At 49.2% G+C, this 20139-nt stretch overlaps 1 long non-coding RNA gene across 2 annotated transcripts; it reads left to right on the forward strand.

Moving 5' to 3' along the window:
* Positions 1-1688: 1688 nt before the first annotated feature.
* LOC110343786 lies at positions 1689-13661 on the forward strand. 2 transcript variants are annotated; one of them, XR_005877092.1, is made up of 5 exons: positions 1689-2298; positions 7632-7783; positions 10256-10378; positions 10789-10974; positions 11914-13661. It is a non-coding gene; the product is annotated as an uncharacterized LOC110343786 (long non-coding RNA). The 2 variants fall into 2 exon arrangements; XR_002386116.2 differs by lacking the exon at positions 1689-2298 and having other exon boundaries at positions 5931-7783.
* The last annotated feature ends 6478 nt before the right edge of the window (positions 13662-20139 follow it).

A 20139-nucleotide genomic window follows, 5' to 3' on the forward strand; every position in this document is an offset into this window, starting at 1 on the left:
AGATAGTGCACACATGAAGGTCAGAGGACAACTTATACGAGTTGGTTCTCTCTTCTCTCTGTGTGAGTCCCAGGGATCAAACTCAGGTTGGCAGGCTTGGCAGCCCAATGGTGACTTTTTAAGTTCATTTTTCTTCTTTTTCCTGAATGGGTCCTCAATGAAGGGTACCTTGGGCAGACCAGGAAGTAAAACTTGGAGGGGTCCTCATTACCCCATCTCTTCAGGTTGGTAGCTACACTAGGCCAGCTCAGGGTGACTTCAACAGACCCCAGTAGCCACTACTTATCTGTCTACACAGCTGTCCCTTGGCCTGAAGGCTTTGGCAGGGCTGCCATGGCCATGGCTGGGTACTGACCGTCCCTGAGGCTGACACCGCCCCTTCCATGCTCACCCCTGTCTCTCCTCCCTGCAGATGGCTTCCTAATAAAGAGCTGAATGCCAAATAGCAAGGCAGGAGCAAGGATAGGCGGGGCTGGCAGTCAGAGAGAATAAATAGAAGGAGAAATGAGGAAGGAGAAAGGAACAATGAGAGGATAAGGGGGGGGGAGGATGTCAGGGGCCTGCCACTCAGCCACCCAGCCACCCAGCCACCCAGCCACCCAGCCATTCAGCCAGCCATGGAATAAGAAGGAAAGTAAGATATATAGAAGTAAAAAAGATAAAAGCCCAGAAGGAAAAAGTAGATGGGTTAATTTAAGAACAAGCAACAAGCCAACCTAAGGCCGGGAATTCTTAAATAATAATAAGACTCTGTGACTTATTTGGGAGCTGGGTGTTGGGCCCTTCAAAGAGCCAAAAGAGTAAAACATCCCATTATGTCCCCCCCCCCCCCTCATTTATTTGTTTATTTATTTATTTTTAGGCAGGCTCTGGCAGTGCTGCCAAGGCTCTTCTTGACCTCATGCTCCCCCGTCTCAGCCTTTTGAGTTCTGGGACTACAGTTGTGCGTCACCCACCATGCTCCGCTCAAGAACATCAGACACCATCCCAGTTCCTCCGAGCACCCTTCTCCGTTATGTCTTGACCTGACCCCGTTTCCCTGCCCTCCCACTACTGAGGAGAAAATCCCTGCTAACCTAATTCATGAAGAAGCCATCACTTCCTCACCCACCCACCTTGGAGACCTATAGCTCTGGCCAGCTCTTTGCAGGAATCCCCCAGTCCTGGGCATCTAACCATATTCTTCTTAGCAACCCCTCACCTCTGAGCCCCTCCCTGCTCAGTTGGTGAAACCCCAGCTATCTCTGTCACATTCAGGTTGAGGTCAGCTTTGTGAGCCTCCTGTCCGACACAACAGCTCCAGCAAAATCTGTCTTGCTGGGCTGGGGAATGGCTCAGTAGGTGGAGCATGTGCCTTAAAAGCACAAGGACCTGAGTTTGATCCCCAGAACACATGTAAAAAGCTGGGTGCAGCAGCACATGCGTATAATCTGATTGGATGATAGTAACCTGGGAGGCAGAGAAAGGCAGAGGCTCATTGGCTCTCCAGGCTTGCCTATTTGGAGATGTTCTAGGCACCTGGGGAATGATGTCAGCTTTAGGCTATCTTCTGTTCTTTGCACACACCCATTCAGCCCCCCCCCACACCACCTAGCTTGCTGTTCTAGCAGGGTCACTTGCAATTGGCTTTCTGGGGCTTTCTCCTCTGCTCATGGGAGCCCTGTTGCCGTGCGCACACACACGCAGAGGTTTCTATGTGAACTTCTCTTTTGTCAAGTACTAGGAATGGAGCTGCTAAGGTTTGAGTTTAGCTGGTGTCTCGTGCGGAGGTTGGCAGCCTCGGGCCCAGTCCGTGTAGCAGTTCACGCAGCCTGGACTCCCACAAGCCTGGAAGAAATTCTGCAGAGAAGCAGCAGACACAGCGGCACCAGGCCCCTTGGCTTCCAGCGCACAAACCCCGTGCCATCTGTGCAGTCACCATGTCCCTAGCTGCACCCACAGGTGGGAGAGGAAGTGGCACTCAGAATGTCCCCAGGGCTTCACGCACGAGGCTGGCAAGCTGGCGCAACATGCATTGTGCTCGCAAAGTGGCTTGCGCTGTCTGAGTTCACCGAGAAGCTGGCTCCAGAAGTGGGGTTGACTGAGAGGGGAAAGCAACAAAACAGTCCGCGAGCAAACACACCGTGTTGTTGAGAACGGCTGGACGGCGAACCGTTTCCAATAGAGGTTACTCCCGTTCACTCCACGGTATGAACGAGCCTCCGATGGGAAGGAGAAGCTGCAGGTCTGGGCATGGGAGCTCAGCCGTGGAGAGAAAGGCCAACGGGAAGCTCCTGCTGATGCCTCAGCTGCCATTTGGTAATGTCAGTTCTGCCATTGGGTAATGTCACTTCTCTGCTGCTCTTATTATTTTATGCAGGAAGTGTCACCAGAAGGCAGGGCCCTCGGCTTTGCCCTGGTCTCTATCGGGAACTCCAGCAGGCCGCCTCAGTGAGATTTCCTCAGCTTGTTTTTACTGATGTTTTCAGTACCCAATGTGATGTTTTACTGTCTGTGTCTGTCTGGACAGTACAGGCCCCAGCTGAGCTAAGCCTGAGAGTGGAGGTGGGGTTTGCATTTGATAAGAAGGTTCTAGAGCCCGCCTGAACACGGAAGGCAGAAGACTAGGAGAGACTAGAAGGAGGAAAAACCCTGTAGGCTCAGTGTTGAACCTAGGTCCCCTGGAGGGGAAGTAAAGGGGAGGCTCTGCTCCTCAACATCAAGACTGGCCTGGGAACTAGTGTGGGGACACAGAAGGTGGGGACATCTGGAGATAATGGCAGCGGCTGTTCTGTCTGTCCTTTTCTAACTAAGGCTATAGGAAGCAGCCCTTCCCCATAATTCAGTCACCACACGCCCTTCAGTGTCACTTTAATTAAAGTCAAGGCCAACCACAGTTGAGATGGTCCCCATCACTGGCACTAAATCAATTCTTCATTTTGAATCAGAGGCCCCTTGAAAGTGAAGAATGGTAGGGCTGAAAAATGAGTGTTTGCAGGCAGCAAGGCGTGGCCATGAGACTGGCCCCCGCTCGGGGCGGGGGGAGATGCATTTTCCTCCACCTTTTTTGCATCCTGCCCTCACCTCGGGCACAGGTCCATAGGGCACAGCCAGGCTGTATGGAGGGGCTGGGGCTGAGGCCCTGTGAGACTAGGATCTCGGGCCAAGGGACTGATGCCTAGGCCTGCTCAACCCATCCCCCTCAGCTGTGCACACTGCAGGGGAGAGGAAGGCTGAGAAGCCCTCAAGAGCTCGTGACTGGCTCTAGGAGCCCAAGGACGCAGGATGCGGAGCCCGATGTGGTGTCTCGGATGAGATCTGGGTGGGCACCAGACACCAGTGGAACCATATTTGGAATTGTGCAGAGACGCTGGACAGCAGTCATGTTCCGGATGACAGTCCCACCTTGGCAAAGTCTGTTAATGACCGGGCAGTCCGTGCATGAGAGAGCCAGCAGGTTCTGCAAACTCCCAAAGTGCACTGAAACCCATTTCTGTAAATTCCCATCCTCCCTTGGATGAGGGAGGCTAAGGGAAAACAATGTCCCTTACCCTTCCTGGGGAGAGGGGACAGTGGATGAGCTAGAGAGGTGGGCAGGTCATCTACTCCCAAAGCCAGAGGAACCTGAGATGTGGGTGACTGTCCCTTCCAGGTCCAGGCCTGGGGTGGACAGATTCTGTGGTTGGGGGGGGGTGAAGAACAGGGTTATTCGTGGCATTCATGCTTACTCTCATCCAGGGCTTCCTTGTATGTGTTTGTACATGTATGTGTTTGTACATGTGTGAATGTGTGTGGTACAGGTGCACTTGTGCATGCATCTATGGAGGTCAGAGGAAAATGTCAGGTGCCTCACTCAATCCCACTCTGCCTTATTTTAATTTTCACTTTTTACTCATTTATTTATTTTTGGAGGCAGCGTCTCTCCTTGAACCTGGAGCTCACTAATTTGGTTAGGCTTGCTGGCCAAGGCCCCAGGGATCAAAGATACAGCCCTGGGATTACATGCAGGTGCACACTGATACATCCAGCTTTTGTGGGTGCTGGGGTCCAAACTCAGTTCTCCCTGCTCGCTTGCGGATGGAACCATCGTCCTAGCACGCCGAGGGCTGGGGGTGGCTCTTAGCCAGACTTTTCTGCCTTGGAGAAGAAGGTCTCGGAAAGGTAAGACATCAGGTTCCCCGGGAGAACACAGTTCTGTCAGCAGAGGGTTGTATCAGGGTGAATAACAGGGCCACTGGGCCAGTACTATGAAATTCTGATGTTTTGGCGTAGTTAGCGGGGAACAGGCAGTCAGGGAAGAGGTTAGAGGGAACTAGGTAACATTTCCACACAGCAGCTGGATTATAAGGAGAGGCAACACCCCACCTCACAGCAAGGGCATTGGGGGAGGGTGGCGTTCTTACCTAGTTATCTTCCCCAGCCAAGGAGAGGAGATAATGGGGGGGGGAAGGAGAGGGTCCAGGGACCCCATAAAAAGGCAGCTCAGAGATCACTAGCTGTCTACCAGCCCTGGGGATGCTGCCTTCCCCAGAAGGGTGCTTTCTGGTCCTTAGTCTCTATGCCAATAAGCTCCTGTTCTCACCTCTACTGTGTATTTATATTCTTTATCCCTGGGCGTCCTATTCTCTGTTTGCCTCTGGCAAGAAGAATCTAGGCTCCTTGGCATCCATCCTGAGGTCCTAACTCTAGCCATCAGTTTGGATTATACATACAAACTGCAGAGGAGCTTCAAGCCTTGGCTGCTGGACCTGCTCCAAATGCAAGGTCTTCTGGGGCCTGACATAAAATACCAGATATTTCAGGAGCCACACTAGGCAAGTGCTTAATGCATATCGAATGATGACCAGAAGGGAAGGGGCAGACAACCCCTCCCCCATCTCAGCGGAGAAGCAAGGTTTCTTTCTCAGTGTCACAATTAGATGTGATGGTGGCAAGGCTTGAACACTAGTCCCGTTGGCTTCCAGACGCGAACTTCACTACCACCGAGTCTCCTAAACCCACTTCCTTCCCCTGCCACAGTCACACACTTGGGATGGGGGCTTGGGCAGGAGACAGGAGAATATGATTTATCTGAGCCTTGGCCGTGGGATGGCTGGGCTGCCTCTGTTGTGGGTCTTTGGCCAGGGAGGAAGGCTTCACAGGTCACTAGCTGCTCAGCTGTGCTGCTCGGGTCAGGCCCAGGTGGGCATCTGGGGGGCATATTTGTGCTGTTCACTCCTGCCTGCCAGCTTTTGAGACTTCCTGGGTCTGCTCTTACAGACCCTGCTCCAGTGTTCCGTCTGTTTCATGTAGCTCTAAGACAGTCTTGGAGAACTAAAGAGCTGCCCCCTACGTTCCTGCCTGTGTTTGAGCTCCATTCACTTTAACAGGTATATATACCACAGAACACACATCAGATTGTTGTGCCCAAATTCTGAACCCCAAAATCACCAAGAAGCCCATTCTGATGCAAAAGCAAAGAGTCTTTTATTAATGTTATTTAACAAGTGAAGCTCGGGTCCTTCATCCATCCACCATGGTGGATGGCTGGAGAAAGACCCGGAGCAACCTTGAGGCAGGGATCTTATAGGGCAGTGTAAGGGGAGTGTCTAGGGGTATTAAACAGTCTCAGGATTGGTGCGCTTCCAGGCTTGGACGACTTGCCCTGTGTTGATTGGTCAACTGATTGTTATGGCCCATAGGCCCTCCCAGGGTGGTTGCTATGCTCTGCACGGCACAGTTGTGCACTTGTTAACTAACTTCTGATTGGTTCCTTGCCAAGAGGAGGGCCTCTGACCTAGTGACCAGGACAGGAGCAGCAAGGTCATGCAAGCACATTGTAGCCTGTCATGGCTGCTAAAATGGGGGACTGGTCACTACGAGACATACAAACTAAAAAAACAAAACAAAGCACTGAGGGGAACACGGTTACTTCTAGGAGAGCAGTGAGAGACTGGGAACCACCCCCTAAGGAAGAGGTTCAGTGTATGTGCCTGGGGTGACCTACAAAGTTCCCCATCTGAGCAGACATCACAGCAGAATCATATCTTCACAATTCTGAAGGCAGAGGTCCATCATGCAGTGTTATCAGGCTTGGGTCCTTCAGCTATGATCCAAGCTGCACTCTACTCTGGTGGCGGCTGCTGGCTTCATAGGGGGCATTACTCCAGACTCTGCCTCCACTGCCACAAGACAACTTCCCCCTGTGTCTCTGTCTCCATCTTCCCATCTGCACACTAGCCAACTGGGCTGGGGGCCACCATGCCCCAGGACAACCCCATCCTAACTGTTGATGCTTGTAAAGACTTCATTTCTAAAGAAGGTCACACTCACAGGTGCTGGGGGGTGGGAAGTCAACACCCTTTGGGGATGATGGGGTCAACGCCTAACCCACAAAGCAGGGAGTCAGTCCCTCTTGAGCCCCAGGCTTGCTGAGCGCTTCCCAGCTCTGGGTCAAATGCAATTCACATCCTCTCTTTTCCTCTTTTGGCAGTTGCTTCTTCTGCCAAAATTGCCTTTTTCTTGTTCACCTTTGGGCTGCAGAAGAGAGAGAGGCCAGGGTGTGCCGTGCCCCTGGGTCTTGCATCTGTGGCCTAAGCCTCCAGCATACATCCACCCTCCACCCACCCACAGATGCCCATCCTTGTCACACACCATCTGGGTGTGGCCAGCCACCCCTGCGGGGTTGTCTCCACTAAACTCCAGGAGTCTTTTGTTTGAGGGAGGATATTTTCGGCAAAGCAAAAAATATCTGGGTGAGAAGAAAATTTCAGCATCCCAAAGAAAACTAATAATTGCCCATGGCATCTGTTACTGAGTCTATTTTTGTAAGGTTCTCTGGTTTGGGGTCCTACCTTGGCTGTGGGTGATGGAAAGTGATGTGAGTTTGCACCTGCAGAACTGCGGCCCTGGCGACATTCCAGGTCTCATTTCCTTTATTCAGGGCAAGCTGATCTCCAATGTCAAGTTCACTTCTCATTTCCTACAACTCAGCAGAGAAAGACCATTAAGTCCCGGAAACTGTGCAGAGAGTAGGACTGGACACTTGCTGGGAGCGACAGCTGCCTTCAGCTTAAGTGCTAGGGACAGCTGAGCAGACAACGCTGGCAGCCAGAGGAGAGGAGACCCAAACTGTTCCTGCTTGAAATGAGGGTCACCCCTGCTCCTGGTTTTCACCATTCACAGCCAAGGGGAGGTGGAGCCTTTCCTGGAAATGGAGGCAGAGCATGTGCCACCTGTGTTTCGTTCAGGGAGCGAGGGTAGAGTGCCACATGAGGTCTGGCCCTGGGTCAGTGCCTCCTGGGCCCCTAAGGGCCATACCCTGGCTTGCTGTAGAATCCATGGGATAAGCTTTGAAACCGATCCACGTCTGGAGGCCATCCCAGCTCAAAGGGTGGCTAGAGCCAAGCTTTCTGCAGCTTCCCAGGTGATCTTAACATAGCTGGGGCAAGGGCAAGGTTCTCACTTTGTGGGTCTGTCTCTGAAGGTTGCTGTGCCAGGATGGCACAGTAGCTCCTATCCTACCCTGCCTGGCAGGGCAGAAGTAGAGTGTCCCCTCTACTCCTCAAGTCATACCAGGGCCACTGACATCCTTGCCCCTCTTCCTGGTCTAGCACCCGCTGGCTGCTCTTGATTCCTCTATTTTCAGGATGTATTTAGATGCCTCTTTTCAGGAGGACCCCTGACGCACCAGAGCTGAGCTGTGTGAAGCTTTCCCGAATTGTCCCAGGGTCCAGAGTGGAGCAAGTATTCCCAACACAGCTGGCGCCAACGGGCAGAACACCCAGGAAGATTTACCAGATGGGGACCATCAGGCGAGCGGCTTGTAAGTCCAGGGGCTGTGGGCATCATTGATTCTTCAGCGCCAGCTCTGGCTGGGCGTGACCAGCTGGGAAGGCAGTGGGAGGAGCTGGTCCTTGCCTGCTCTTGCAGGGGAGTTCGGAGGGCCCTCAAACTGTGGCTGCATTTCTAACCAGTCTCCCTTCCATCCCACCCCAGCCATTTGCAGGCTGCTGTGAGCTAGCTGCCTCCCATACTCAGCGGTGAGGTCAGCCATTTACCAAAACTTTCACAAGTAGTTTCCTGGATAGGCAAATCCCCACAAACATACGCAGATGCACAAATATTCACATCGGCCACGAGTGCTAGACTTTGCAGTTGGTTTCTTGGCCCTTTAAGAGCAGAGCCAGGGCTGTCACCAAGGAGCTGGGAGCTGACATCAGAGGCTTTTGACAAGGGTCCCTCTTCTGCAGATGGATGTCTGGGAGTTTCTGAGGGTTTGCGGGACCTACTGAGACAAGGAAAGGGGCCTTGATATAGGACTGATGAGTGGTGGCCCCAGAGTCCTGCAAATGTCTGCACTGAGCTATGGTAATTGGGCCACCCTGTCGGCTTTCAAGACCCAGAAGCAGCACACAGGCCACTGAGTAACAGCCTTCTTGCGTGGTCTTCAGAGTGTCTCAGAGCTCCCCATGGTGTCTGTGGAGAGAGAAGAGGCCTTTACTTCTTCTTCCTGCAGTTCAGGGTTTATGGAAAACTAATTAAACCTGAATTTGGGATAAACAAACTTTTTTTATCATGAACATACCTTATACATTATTTAGTGAACGTTTATACTAAAAATCACATTCTTGCCAGGCGGTGGCGGCACATGCCTTTAATCCCAGCACTCGGGAGGCAGAGGCAGGTGGATCTCTGTGAGTTCGAGGCCAGGCTGGACCGACAGCCTCCAAAACAATACAGAGAAACCCTGTCTCGTAAAAACTAAAAAAGAAAAAAGAAAAACAGAAAAAAATCATATTCTCGGAGCTAAAATTAAGAATGCTGGGTTTTACTCAATGCCATTTTTTTCTCAGGCATCCCATATCCATCCATCCATCTGCCTGCCCATCCATCTATATTGACATACATTCTTCCACCTATCTTTCTACTTACCCACCTATTCATCCATTTATCCATCCATCTGTCCATCTTTACAGGCATCCACCCCTCACACATCCATCCATCCATCCATCCATCATCCACCCACCCACCCACCGATCCATTTGCCTAACAATCTATCCACCCACCCATACTTATACATACTGACATACATTCTTCCACACATCTTTCTACCTACCTATTCATTCATCCATTTATCCATCCATCTGTCCATCTGTACAGGCATCACCACTATCTATCCAACCAACCATCCATCCATGCATCCAACCATCCATCCACTCACTCATCTATCTACTCACCTACCTATCTGTATATCCTCCTATCCACCCATTCATACATCTGCATCTCCATTTGCTCACCCATCCATCTACCACTCATCCATTTAGCCACCTACCTGTTTGCCACATGCTTATTTATCTACCCATCCAGCCATCCATATACAGACAAAAACATCCATTGTCTCATGTAACTAACCATGCAGTCAGCCAGAGAGCAAACATCTACCCACAAAACCATGTAGGCTCTGGGTCTTGCATAATTTGTGTCAAGACAGGAATAAGCAAGCTCGGGTGGTGGTACAGGAAGCCTTTGGGGCAGAAGAATCCAACCAACAACTATCCTGAGCAAGTGTGGTAACCTCAATGAGTATGGAGCTTGTGCAGAGGGTTCAAGCTAGTAGAGAGGGGCCATCCCTGAAAACAATACCAAGTGTCTTAGGGTTTCTATTGCTATGCTAAAAGAATCATGACCAAATAGCAAGTTGTAGAGAAAAGGGTTTATTTGGCTTACACTTCCATATCACTATTCATTACTGGACAAAGTCAGGACAGGAGTTCAAACAGGGCAGGGACCTGGAGATACTAGCTGATACAGAAGCCATGGAGGGATGCTGCTTAGCAGTTCGCTCCCCATGACTTGTCTTCTTATAGAACCCAGGACCACCAGCCCAGGGACGGGACCACTCGTAATAGTCTGGCCCTCCTTCATCAATCATCAGTTAAGAAAATGCCTTGCAGGCTTGCCTACAGCCCAATCTTATGGAAGCATTTCTTAGAGTCTCAGATGACTCTAGCTGTGTCAAGTTGACATAAAGCTATCCAGCACACCAAGGTTGTGTACTAAATACAGAGACATGCTAAGGTGAAAGGGAAGACGGAAAAAAGTCCCTGCAGTGGGAGACACAGATGCATGAGAGGTGAAAAATCCTGCATTGACATCAAATTCCATCCTCCATGCACGTCAAGGCTGCATTTGCACCAGACACTGAATCAGGACCAGGTTCTCCACCTCAGCATTGTTGACAGTTTTGGGGCTGGCTGATTCTCTGTTTAGTGTACATCTGGCTTCTGCCTTGCAGATACCAACAGAAGCTGTGATAACCAAAAATCTCTAGATGTTGCCCTATGCCTGCTGCTTGGTTTGGAGATGTCCTCCTCAGCTGAGAGCCCTCACATTGGAGACTTCAAGGTTACTGATTAAAGTAAGTGCCGCTCTTCTGAGAGGTTTTGGGAGGCTTTTAGGAACTTAGAGATACTGAAGTAAGTGGGAACACAATTTTAAAAACTATGTGTTCCAACATACTCCTGATTTTAACAGGATTACAACACTGAAATTTTACTAGGCCACAAGCCGGTGTTTTCAAAATATGTAACTATTCCACAATGTGAATAGATCACTACTCTTAAATATATATCAATAATATATATACGCATGTGTATGTACAGTCAATAGCATATTGAATTTTTTCACTCTGTTTATCTAGCATAATTTGCAGTTGGTCCATATTTGATTAAATACCATCATCTTTTATGTAGGAGTTACATAAGTAAATAGAAAAATCATTTACAGCCTGATGCTCCATAAAAAATTAATCTGAGGTCTGTCTTGCAGATCACACTGGGACTTGGTAGGGACGTGTGGTTAATTGGATATGGGGAGCATGGAGGTGGCATCTGAGGCAAGCCAAGAGCTTCATTTCTTCATTATTTGGAAGCTTCAGACATTTTCTACAAATGCGTGGAGTTTGAACTAGAGTCTGTGGTTATTCCATCAAATGCATCTTCCAGAAGTCTCTAGGTAGCAAATTATTTACTACACTTCTGGTTAGGGGTCTTCCCATGGGAAACTAACTTCTTTGGTTTGACATGGCTGATGTTTGGCAGCAGGTGCTAGGCACCGATCATAGATCAACTCAGGGGTTCCTGTCTGCACTCAGTCTCAGTTCTGGGCAGAGGGCAAGGGACCAGTTCTCCAACCCACAGGACCTTCTGCTCTGATGGCACCCCTAACATGTGGGACCTTAGCCTCTGGAGTGATACATCCTAATCCTGCCCACAAGTCCCACAAGTTGGTGCCCAGAGCCATGTGACAGAGGGACCAAGCCAAGGGTTGGAGGGCATGGTGAAGACTTGAAAGAATGGGTTGCCTCCCTGGGAGAGAAATCAGAGTAGGAGAATACCACCTGCCTCTAGACTCATGTTCTGAGCCACTGGGGGCTTGGGGCAGTTACCCTTCTCCTCTACTGGAGTGTCACTGAACTGTTGTGAGGATTCGACCCACTGGGTGACCCCCACAGCAGAGATGATCTGTTCAGTGCTGGCTTTAGAAGCCAGAAGTCTGAATGGAGGTGAAACAGGGCTGGCTCCCTCCTGAGGCCCCAGGGGAAGCCACTCCTGTCTCTGCAGCCCTTGGGTACCTCCTGCTCCTAACATGTAGTTGCATCAGGCCAACCTCAACCTTTCTTTTCTATCCATGCCTCTCCCCGTGGGTCTCCTATCACACCTGCCATTGGATTTAGGTAATTCGTTTGATTTCATCTTTTATCCATAAAGGCCTTGTTTTCCAAAGAAGGCCATGCTTAAGAGTTTCGAGGGACACTTCACATGGAACCCAACTCTGCATTGGATGTTCCATCTGATGCAGGGGGCACTGTCAGCCCGCAGACCCCAGGGTTTGTTTTTGTTTTGTCAGTCCGCCCCATCTCCTTTCACTCCTTCCCTGATGCAAACCCTTCAGGCTGCGGTGGCCATTCCTCCTTTGGCTCGGAGAAGACCTAGCACTGCCTGTTTGTGTTCAGCACACAGCTCCCTGCTGTTCCCTCCACTTGGACACGGATGACTAAAGATCTCCAGAGGACTCACCGCTAAGAATGTGGAACAGTCTGTGGTTGATGGTCTCCAAGGCCATGCTCTGCTCCCCCTTCATCTCTTAGGTGTGTCTGCTCAGAAGTTTGTGTTGAATGTCTCCAGGGCAGGTCCACCATGTCTTGTGAAGGGGACACTGTGCCTTTCTTTCCCATGTGTTGGAAGCTCCACCCACACCCATGAAGGTGGCCACACACAGGAGGAGGGGTCAGGGGACACCCTCTACTCTGAGAAGAGCCCCAACCAGGAAGACTCAATTTCACCCTTGAAGGAATTGGAAGACAGGTCCAACATTGCTGATAGTCACTTCAACTCAGACCAGCTAGGAACAAGGTACCCTGCAGACACACAGTGATGAATTCAAGAGACTTAAGAGAAATCCTGGCAGTCTTATTTTTCTTTCCACAGAACTGGTGTCAGCCCAAACAAAAGGCAAAATGTCTGACACACTAACCTAGCACAAAGCAGTTATCTCTATATCCTATCGAGTGCATACTTTTCCTGGGGTGGAGGATGGTCTTAAGACTGTCTGATATAGTCCCCACCTGTGGTGGTTTGAATGAAAATGACCCCCCACAGGCTCACAGGGAGTGGTCCTACTGGGAGACAAGGCTTTGTTGGAGGAAGTGTGTCACTGCGGGTGGGCTTTGGGGTTTCAGAAGCCCAAACCAGGTCAAGCAATGCTCTCTCTTCACAGCAATAAAACTGAGACAGAAGTTGGTACCAGGGACTGGGGCATTGCTGTGATAACCCTGATCATGTTTGGGGTCTGTGGATTAGAAAAGCAGGCTTAATGGGCCATACTAATAGGAGCATGGGAGACAGTGGTGCTGCTGAGGGGGATTTGAACTGGGCACCTGGTCAAGACGTTTCAGAGATGAATTTTAATATGTGGATTATGATATTTTGGAGAAGAATGTGGTTGCTTTCTGACCTTTATTCCAACTCGCATCAGGGTTTTTCTTAATCTGTTTACACTTCTTGGTGTCCCTTTTCTATACAGACTATGCACACACCTTTAATTCCCACATTCTGGGGGCAGAAGCAGGTGAGTCTCTGAGTTTGAGGCCAGCCTGGTGTATGTATTGAGTTCAAGGACAGCCAAACTTAGTGAAGGAAGCTATTGCAAACAAAAAGTTGGTGAAAATGTATTCAAACAAGGGGTCCATGCTCCAGTCCCAGCAGGCAGCAGAATTTGATACCTTTGGCCATATGGTTCTGGCTTTAGAGACAAGGATAGGAGAAAAGGGTTATGGAATCTCCCTCTGCAAGTAAGGAAAGCCGCTGACACTAGGCCAAGAGAGGCCATGGGTGAAGCCATGAACATGAAGCCTGGATCAGCTTGGAGACTCTAAGATGTTGGAGACGCCAGAGCCACGGGATACCTACCAAGGAGAGCGGCTAAAAGAGGGTGGGACCACCCTAAGAGAAAGAAGGGTGTTGCAGTCAATAAAGCTGAAAAGAGTTGGAGATCTGAGGGCTTCTTGGGCACTTTGACATCAGCCTTAGAGATGCAGAGTTTGGAGTTTACCCAGCTGGTTTTCAGTCAAGTTTTGGTTCAGTATTTCCTCATCATGTTCCTGGTTCCTTTCTTCCCTTTTGGAATGGCAATGTATATACTGTGGCATTATATGTTGGAAATATGTGATACTTCTTTTATTTTATAGAGGATTATAGTTAAGAGATTGCCATGAGTCTCAGAAGAGACTTTGAACTAAAAAAACAAAAAGCGCCTTCTTTAATAAAAATAATTTACGTATTTTTATTTCATGTGCATTTTATGGTTTGCCTGCATATATATATATATATATATATATATATATATGTGTGTGTGTGTGTGTGTGTGTGTGTGTGTGTGTGTGTGTGTGTCTGTGTCAAGTTGTTGGGTTCCCTGAAACTGGAGTTACATGCAGCTATGAGCTGCCATGTGGGTGCTGGGAATTGAACCCAGGTCCTCTGGAAGAGCAATCAGTGCTCTTAATGACTGCACCATCTCTCCAGCCCCAAACTTAAGGCTTTTAAACAGAGTTGAGACTGATAGACTATGGGACATTTTGAAGTTAGGCTGAGTGCTTTTTTGTATCACGATACGGCTACATGCCTGTGGGTGCCAGGGAGTGGAGTGTGGTGGTTTGAATAAAAATTGCCCCCACGGGCTCATAGAGGTGAACACAAAACACCTAGGCATCACTGTTAGGGAAGACAGGGGCCAAGTGCCGCCTGCTAATTTGTGATCTGGTAAATGTGAGTCTATCCAAGGCACCTCCACCACTCCAGCCTGGTCCCTAGCTACTTTTACGAAGAACTGTTCTGGTGTCTGGGCTTGGGCTCAGCATGAATCATTTTCTTCCTGAAACCTAGCTCTGGTTATGTCATCCTCCATTTTAAAAATCTGATCATGGGGCAAGGGGTGTGACTCAGTTGGTGGCATGTGTGAAGTCCCAGCTTCAATCCCTAGCAGGGAATAAACCAGGCGCCGTGACACACACCTGCAATCCTCGTGTTTGGGAGGTAGAGGATGAGACGTTCAAGGTTATTCTCTACCCGCCAGAGCTCCGTGAGACTGTCTCAAAACAAAACACAACAAACAAAAATTTGCTTATAATGAGAAGTCATTACAACGTGGGAGAAATACGCTTTGTAAAAGCTTAGTGAGCTTAGGAACATTCCCCATGGACTTGTAAGAGAACTCTGTGAGGACCAAGACAGAGTTTGGGCAAAGGGTGTTTGTGGCACCTGTTGTAATATGTCACCACAACGGCCATAATTTCAAAAGCCATAAATGTATTCTTCTTGCATCATCAGCATGAGAGTTTTAAAATCAGTAGTCGTTGGGCTGCTTTCTGGAGGATGCTCCAGCGAGAGCCTCTCTGTTCCTGTCCCTGTCTCAGCTTCCAGATGCTTCTGTCTCTCTCTCCATCTTCAAAGCTCACCATCCAAGCTTGGCAGCCATCAGTGAATCACACACCATTTCTGACCTCTGCTTCCCTCACATAGAGACCCCTGTAGTGACACTGAATAATGGACACAAATCTGCCAACCCCAGATCTTTAATTATAGATCTATAATTTCCTTCCCTTTTAAGGGTACTCACAGTGTTGGGATCCACAGGTCATGGGCGTGGCCATTTCTAAGTCAGCCCAACACGGTGTTGGTGTTTTTCCTTCATGCTATTTTATATATCATAAAGCTTATGCTGCAAAATAGAATACTTGGGGTTTGTGCATTCTGATTAGGTCTTAAAGCTCCTCCGTCAGGCACTTAAGGTTCTTTATCATTTGGCCCAGGGGTCCCTCCCAGCTCTCCTCTCAAGCTGAGGAGTTGTTGCCTTTCTTTTCAACCTTCCTCACCCATGAGCTTCCCCAGCCTCAGCTGCCCTCACCCTTCCCCCTAGAGAACTACAGACCCGTACCCCTGGATCTCTCAGGATCTACTCTCCAGTTCATCTGCTGTTGGCCAATCAGTGTGCCTCCTTATTATCCTGCCTCCTTGTCCCATGGAGCAGGCATGGGACTGCACTTGGCTTCCGCGCCCAGTGAGCTCACACCAGTCCAGTTCCCTGGGTAGGCAGCTGGGGCATTTTGAAGCAGGTTTCATCCCCATTGTTTTCCAACGGCTGCAACTGAACCCAGGAGGGCCATGTCCTCACACAGCCCATTCACACTTGCACTGGTTGCCCATCTGTCCTCTGATGGCTCTCTCTCTTCAAGACATCCCAGACTGGTCTAGCCCTCACTTTCTATTAAACGTGTAAAGCTCTCTACTCCAGCCCCCTCCCAACCCCTCTGGTTATTCTATTCCAGCCTGACTCTTCTACTGCCTTGGGAACCATTTCTTTAATCATCTGTCACTGTTCTAAAAACCCTACTACTGTATACCTTCCTCATTCCCAAATGTGTTATTCACAGGGCCCAGCTCCTAACAGGAGCTCAGTAATCTTAATATGGGACTGTCACAAGTCTTTGGGATCAACAAGAACAGAGAACCAAGAATACGAAGAATCAAATGCTTATGGGGCGGGGTCCTAAGAGATGGCTCTGCCTTGGACAAAGCTACCAGGAGTTGGGACCCTCAGAACCAGATCTTCCCATGAAGGTGAACAAACCCCACTAAATTTAGGAGCCTGGTAGGGAGAAGCCCTGGGCAGTTTATTTGCGCCAGAGTGAGGAATGGCCAGAACGTGCTAAACCCAATGGAACACCTCCGAGCCAGCAGTGAATCATCTTAATTAGCACTGTGAGTAGGTTCAAGTGGATTCTGCAAATGTTAGCATCTCCAATTATTCTGTCCCCAAAGTTACTGCAATGAGGTTATACAGCAAAGCCCCATGGGAACTTCTGGGGGAAGGGAGGAGGCTGTTCGTAGCAAAGTGCCCACACCGTGCCAAATCAGTGAGGTTTAAGGAAGAGGTGCTACACTGAAGAGCGAGTGGGCCTTGCTCTGACAAAATCTTGTCCTCAATTCAGGACCACACTTTCCTAGGCTTTGAGGCAGCTGCCATACTGAGAACACCCCGGGACACCCAGCTTTGCCAACACAGACCTACCAGTGTCTATGGAAAGGTTGCTCCATAGCAACCATGAACTACTAGAACATTTGGTCACCACACTTATGAATTTGGGTGGGTATTTGTTAAGCCAAGTTTCCACCCTGTCCCCAGGCTCTGAAGACAAGACAACCTGTAGCAACCTCCCAGATGAGGACATTGTGTGGCCTAGACCTTGGTGTGTGACTTGGCCGTGCTTAGCCTGAACAGGCTCCGTTTCTCCTGTCCTGGGTGGCTGGGACCCTGAAACCGAGGATGCAGAAGATGAGCCAGCTGTCTGCTGCTGCAGTCAGAACTAAGGCACACCAGGGCTGCCACCGAGGACCAGCTCTGTCTTCAACCATAGCCTTATCTCCAACTGTGTGCTGGCTAGCAATGGCTCAGGTCTTGTCTAATGCAAGGCTCTTATTTTGTCTAACACTCACATTCTTCTCAGTGTAGCGCTGGCTGAGGCATCCAATCCTGCTTTGCATTTGTAGTCTTGGGGTTTGTTTATATTTATCCTTCCCACAAGCCTCTTTCTTAGGACGCTGTCCTCCTGGGGCTAGGGAAACATCAGCAAACAAGTTAGTCCACAGAGACTCTTGAGGGTAGAGACTGTGTTTTGGCAACTGAACCACAGCATTCTCTTGAGGTCAATGAGCATTTGCAGATGGAGGGAAGGGAAGGGGGAAGGAGAGATGGAAAGAGAGTGGGTGCTTCTTTCACACCCCATGGCATTCATCACAGCAGATGGCAACCTCATCTCTGTGCCTCCTCTGATACCAAGGGCCTTTGTTCCCAAGCCACGCTCCTAGCCTCTTCACAAATCCCTGTTAAGAGTTTTGAAGTTGAATAGTGTAGCCTCCAAAGGTGTCCTTGCTGTCCAGTAGACGTGTGGCATGTCTTGGGACCCACTTTTCCTGAGTGTCAAAAACAGGTGGTGTTTCACAGGATGGTTACAAGGAGGGAAGAGATGGGCCACACCTTCAGGACTTTGTCCAGGGACATCCAGGAGGCACCATGGAAACAGGGAGGAGACCTCCTCCTTTTCTCTCTCAGCTGCCAGCTCCTATGCGGAGTAAAGGGCTAGACATGTCCTGCTTTCACATGAGATACAAGCTAAGCACCAACTTCCCTGGCTGGGACCCACATACTGAAATGGTTATGTGAGGCCCCCATCCACGCATAGATCACTATCATAAGACCTTCAGCTTTCCTGAGCTGCCTCAACTTGGGGTGTTCTGGGAACATGAATCCAAGAAATTAGAAAGGCTCACTGGGTAGGTTTGAGCCAAGAAGATGCTAACCTGCCTTTGGGAAGGGGGAGATGAGGCATGGGAAGATTATACTGGCATATGTACTTAGAAGACTTTCCCCAAGCTTAACTCAAGGTGGGGAATAATGTCCCATGTTAGGGCTGACATAGAGGGTCTCTTCCACAGCTAGACAATGAGAGGTCTTGGGGCCAACTGTGACATGTGTGGGCAGGCCTGGGCGACAGAAACTTTTGTAGCAGTGGTCAGGTAGGGTCCTTTGTGGGCAAATGCAGTATCCAGACCTCCCTCTCATCCCTTCTTTCAATACATAACTAAATGTTTGGGTTAACAATGTTCCCTCCAAGAGGCAAAGATCATCTAACATAAACCACGGTATGAGAAGCCCTCTTTTGAGTTTTGTTGGTTGTCCAGAGACCCCCCAAACATGCAGCCTATTGCTATCGCCCTTGGTTGTCGTCCTGAGGTAAAAGGACGCCATGCACTTCAAACACTAGACCCAGAGGCCCCTGATCTGGAACTGATATGAATACCTCCTCCCTGAGAACTAGCTTTTACAGTACCAGAAGCTTCTAAAGGAAGGACACAACCAACAGTCCTACCCAGCTATGATGCTTAGGAAACCCAATGACCAGCATGGCACAATAATCCTAAGGGTGCAGTAGTGGTACACATACCTTGGCAGTAACCAACAGCTCTCTTAAAACCTGATCAGCAAGAAGCAAATGATGCCAATACTGGAAACCTACCCAAATACCCAGGGTTAGTGAAGCCATGGATCTTGGAGGAGAATCTAAAACTTTAATCAGCAGCACTTTAAGAACAGCATAATCCTTAACTACACTCTAAATAATTATTTTTATACACAGGTAAGTGTTGTCCTCACCCCTCAGTGAGGAAACCTCTCTTTGCAACAGAGACCATTAGAAAACCACAGGACGGTTGTGTAGCCCAATCCCAACGACTATGCCTACAACCCAAGTCCTACAGCTAAGGCTCAGGAAGGGAAGATGAAAAGATTAAGAGCTGGAGGGTCAGGGACTTAGCTATGAGGTTCTGTCTCCTGGTAATGTCAGAAGCTACAGCTGTAAAGTCTCACCGGCATGGCTGCCTAAGCAAGAGCTGAACAAGACAATAACAGTAGTCATGCTAAAGTAGATGAGGGAAAGCCCACAGACCTCAACACTACACAGGGAGCTACAGGCAGCTAAGGAATGCTGGGGGCAGGAGAAATAGTTCAACAGTTGTTTGTCCAATACCAAACAGCCAGCCCTGAAAACAAACACAAGTAACGTTATACACACTGAGAAGATTGTACATACGTATTTAGGAACACGTACACACAAACACACACATGTAGCAACAACTAAGGAAAAGAGGCTATGCATTTGAAAGAGAGCAAGGAGGGGGTATAGAGGAGAGTTTGGAGGAAGGAAAGAGAAGGGGGAAATGGTGTAACTATATTATAATCTCAAAGAAATAATTTTTAAAAATTGAAAATGTAGAGAAAAATTGCCATTTACTATGGAAAGAAATGAAGCTGGTATCCCTTGAGTGTTTAGTCGGGGCCAACTGCTGGACAGGACATACCAGATGTGTGGTATTGGTATTAGGTTGGCAAGAATCTGTATATGAGGTAATTGAGGGAAACCAAAGTTGTTTCTTGGGATCTGGAGGTCTGGACCTTGCAACCAGAGGCTCCTGGAGTCCAGAGCAGGGAGGGTCTTGCCTCCTGGGTGCTGATGCTAAGATTTCAGGCTGGTGACTGACATACATGACTGAGTTCCTCCATCCATGCATGGAATAGCCGTATCGTTTGTGTCTACATATGGGTTCCCGCGAGACTTGCACATAGTGGGACCTCTTGTGGGCTATGGGTCTGGTCTCGTCCTGCAGACATGGAGAGGAGGCTGCAGCAGTCTGGGACACTCACTTGTAGTCCACCATGTTCAGAGCATGAAGTCCTCTTCAACGAGACCCTTGCCAGCTCTTCATCACCGGCCTCCTTAAATGGAGGATCCTGGTCCTTGGCTGGACCTACTAGCTAATTCTGATGCTTCCTCTGTTCCTCTGCAGAGCTGACTTTGGGGACTCTGTTCTAGGGAGGGCTTTTCTGACTGTCTAGACATGAGACTCTGTGGCTTTAGCACTTGCAGTTGCAGGAAGGACATGAGTGCTGTGCCTCTCACTATCCATGTAACCCAGCCACTGCCTCTAACTTTGTACAAGGAGGATTTGCGGCTTTCATGGCAAATTAATTTTAAGATTTAATGCTTAGTTAAATAGACTCAGGAAG

This window comes from Mesocricetus auratus, unplaced genomic scaffold (genome assembly GCF_017639785.1).
Source record: "Mesocricetus auratus isolate SY011 unplaced genomic scaffold, BCM_Maur_2.0 Super-Scaffold_100004, whole genome shotgun sequence".
NCBI classification, from domain to species: domain Eukaryota; kingdom Metazoa; phylum Chordata; class Mammalia; order Rodentia; family Cricetidae; genus Mesocricetus; species Mesocricetus auratus.